This window comes from Alligator sinensis, unplaced genomic scaffold (assembly GCF_000455745.1).
Source record: "Alligator sinensis unplaced genomic scaffold, ASM45574v1 scaffold537_1, whole genome shotgun sequence".
Classification (NCBI taxonomy): domain Eukaryota; kingdom Metazoa; phylum Chordata; order Crocodylia; family Alligatoridae; genus Alligator; species Alligator sinensis.
In genome coordinates, this window is record NW_005842734.1 from 202,021 (window position 1) to 206,127 (window position 4,107).

Sequence of the window (4,107 nt, forward strand, 5' to 3'; positions counted from 1 at the left end):
TGCAGTTGCTCTCTACCATAGCTACTTTGGGCCACAGTAAAGAATTTGATATGTCCAGTCCATCCATCTGGTACACTTATTCTGACCAGCTAGACTTCTGTCTGGAAGTTAATAAGATTACTGACAATAACCAGACAAGTGTAATGCTGCTGAGAGTCACTGGCTCAAAGACTTTTGAGATTATTCACTCACTTGTATCCCTGACAAAGCCCTGTAAAAAGTCCTACCATAAAAATCCTCGAATCACTAAAATACACTTTGCAGCTATCACATCCCAAACCATTCAGTGGTTCCATTTCAACCAATGAAATCAGCTGGCAGAGGAAGGAATTGCTACATAGATGTCAGATGTGCATCAATTGTCTGAGAACTGTAATTTTGACACCAGTCTTTTCTTAGGGATCATCTTGTTTGGGGGTGTTCGAGATGAAGCTCTACAATGCAGACTTCTTGCCAGGCATAACTTCACCTTTGCCATGGCTCAAGAAGAAGCCTTGGCATACAAAGCTGCCTCGCTGCATTCAAGAGAAATCCAAATGGTGTCAGCAAAACTAACATCAGCCAAGACATTCCAAGTGCATTAGAAAAATCTCTAAGGAAGATACCCCCCTGTCCACAAGAATATGATTCCTTACCCCCAAAGAAGCTGCTATAGCTGTGGGGAAAAGCACACATTCAATACGTGCCATTTCTGCCATGCTGACTATTCTGCTTAGGGTTAAGGGTAGTTAGTTGTTGATAATAAAAATGGTTTCCCTGTTCTTCTATGATCTCTCTGGGACAAGAACCCCAGAGATACATAATAGGAAGACTAATCAAAAACACAAATACAAAATGGGTCACTCTTTGCTGGATGGCAGCATTATAGAGAAGAAACTGGGAGTCTTAGATCAGAGATTCAAGATGAGCCTCAAGTACGAATCCCACAAAAGGCAAATATGGTTTTGGGATGCATCAATGTAACCATTAGGTGCAAGATGTGGGAGGTGATAGTGCCTGTCTACTGAGTACTGGATAGGACCCATCTAGTGTATTGTGTGCATTTTTGGGCTCCCCATTTTAAAATGGACATGGGCAAGTCAGAGGCATGAAAGAAAGATGATCAAGGGCTTAGAAAGCAATTCATACAAAAAGAGGCTGAAGGATCTAGGCAAGTTCAGGTTGTGGAAAAGGCTCTTAAATGCACTTAATAGAGGATATGATAGTTTTAAAATACTTGAAGGGCTGCCATAAAGAAGAGGGGTAACACCTTTTCTCTCTTGCTGCAGAGAGTAGGAAATGGACAACTGGTTTGAAGTAAGTAGGTTTAGATCGGATATCGGGGGCGGGGAGGGAACAGACGACACACTTCTTCACTGTTAGAACAAGGAGGCATTGGAATAGACTGCCTAGGGAAGTTATGGATTCTCCATCATTGGAGGTGATGAAAAAAAGGTTGGATACCCACTGGTTAGCAATGACCTAGGAGTAACTATGTGTAATAATTTTACCCCATAGTCATATTGGTATGGAAGTGAGGATTCTTGCCTTGCTCTGTATTGGAGGGGTTATGGCCTAGTCTCTGGAACTTTGTGAATGTTTATTAACACTATTTTACAGAAGCAGGATGCTGGCTGCCATGGTCTCCCTACTTTACCTGTGGCAGGTTAGCATGTTATGTATTATGTTGTGTAAGTGTTGACTTTTTTTTTTTATTTTTTTTTTTAAGAGATTTTATTATGGATTTATATAGGTAGGCTGAGCATAAGGAAATCCAGGACATCTGGGTCATTCATCTCAGACACTTCCCCACAACCACTCCCTGCACACTCTCACAAGTTGGAGGGGGCAAGGTGACATTCTGGGCAGGTGTTATGCCTGCTTTCCTGTCTTCAGCATTTAGCATATTACAAAGTCAGGACACCTTTATTGAAGGACCTCTTTTTAAGGAACTAATAGAATCATAGAAAATCAGGGTTGGAAGGGACATCAGGAGGTCACATCTAGTCCAACCCCCTGCTCCAAGAAGAACCATCCCCAATGAAGTCATCCCAGCCAAGGCTTTCTCTAGCTCAGTCTTAAAAAAACTCCAAGCATGAAGACACTACAGTCTCTCTGGGTAACCTGTTCCAGTGTTTTACTATGCAATTAGTGAGAAAATGATTTATAGTATCTAACCTAAACATCCCTTGCTGCAACTTGAGACCATTGCTCCTTGTTCAGTCATCTGCCACCACTGAGAACAATCCAGCTCCATCTTCTTTTAAACCTCCCTTTAGGTAGTTAAATGATACTAAATCCTAGGGGTGTGTGAAGCGGACCCTATTTGATTCAGTTTTGGATTCAGCCCAAATCAGGGGCTGAATTGAATGATTCGAGTTGTTGATTCAGATCACTGCCCCTGATTCAATTCAGTTGAATTCAAATCTGAAAATTTGGTAATGATTCAGAGAACCAGTGATTCAGAGATAGACACAGCTTTAAATATTTTTTCTATATATCTAGAGGTACCAGAACTGCTTGTGAATGCTGCGATGCTGGGGAGCATAGCATCCCACAGGAGTGCGGGAGAGTCCTCCGCATGCTCGGCAGCGAGCCCGGAAGTGGACCGGAAGTACTTCCAGTCCGCTTCCAGGTCTGCCAGGGAGCACGCTGGACCCTGCTCCCCCCACATCCCCCCAGATCAGTGATTTGCCACTGGGGGACCCCAGATACCACCCCCAGATCCAGGAGGCACCAGTCACGGAGCCAGGAGAGCACAGGGGGGGCGGGGGGGGGCGGGGCTCAGCATGCTCCCAGGCAGACATTGAAGTGGACCAAAAGTGTTTCTGGTCCACTTCTGGGTCTGCTGCCGAGCATTCTGGGGAGCACCGCTTGCTTCTGTGGGACACTCTATGCACCCCAGAATTGCAGCACTCATGAGCCACCTACTACCCAGAGGTATCTAGAAAAAAACATTTAAAGCTGTCTGTATGTTCAAATCTCCAAATCATTCCAATTCAATTCAGAGAGATTAAAGGGTCCTCTGATTCGATTCGGATCAGAGATTCAGTTAGTGAATTGGGCCGAATCTCTGCTGAATTGAAGCAGAGACTGAAGCTTTGCACAGCCCTACTAAATCCCCTCTCAGTCTTCTCTAGACTAAAGAAGCCTAGTTCCCTCAGCCTCTCCTCAGAAGTCATGTGCCCCAGCCCCTTCACCATTTTTGTTGCCCTCTGCTGGTCTCTTTCCTTTTTGCACAACCTTTTTGTAGTGGCAGAGGGGGGCAAAACTAGACACAGTACTCCAGATGTGGCCTTACCAGTGCTGAATAGAGGGGAATAATCACTTCCCTTCCCTTCCCGGCAACACTCCTACCAATGCAGCCCAGCATGCCGTTAACTTTCTTGGCAACAAGGGTACAGTGTTGGCTCATATTCAGCTTATTGTCCACTGTAATCCCTGCAGAGCTTCTGCCCAGACAGTCAGCCCCCAGCCTGTACCAGTGCATGGCATTCTTCTGTCCTCAATACAGGACTTTGCACTTGTCTTTGTTGAACCACATGAGATTTCTTTTGGCTCAGTCTTCCAATTTTTCTAGAACACTCTGAATCCTAGCCCTACTCTCCAGTGTATCTACTACTCTCCCCAGCTTGGTGTTATCTGAAAAGTTGCTGAGGGTGCACTCTATGTCACCTTCTAAATCATTGGTGAAGGTATTGAACAAACTCAACTGAACACCATATATTCCATATGCTCAACACCATGTAGGAAGACATGTGGATTTCATTGTCAGTGCCCTGAAAAACTCCATCAAAATCAGAACGTATTTAAAGGCCAAGAGTGCCAACATGCAACCATAAAGTTTATCCAAGTTTATTTGACATACATGGAAGGGTTACTCCAGTCCAGTAAGTCTGTGACTTCTGTTCAAAGACAGGAGCTCCCCAAATGTGAAGTCCAATTACCTATGAGTGTCATATTTTAGCTCCACAATCTTGATAGAACACTACTAATAAAGAAATAGGATTCCAAGGACCTCAGAAAATGCCAGGAATGAGCCTGAAAGCTGGTTTGGTGGCGTAACATTGGCAGTGGAACAGGATATCTTGAAACACAATGCGAACTCATGACAGTCTTACAGAATGC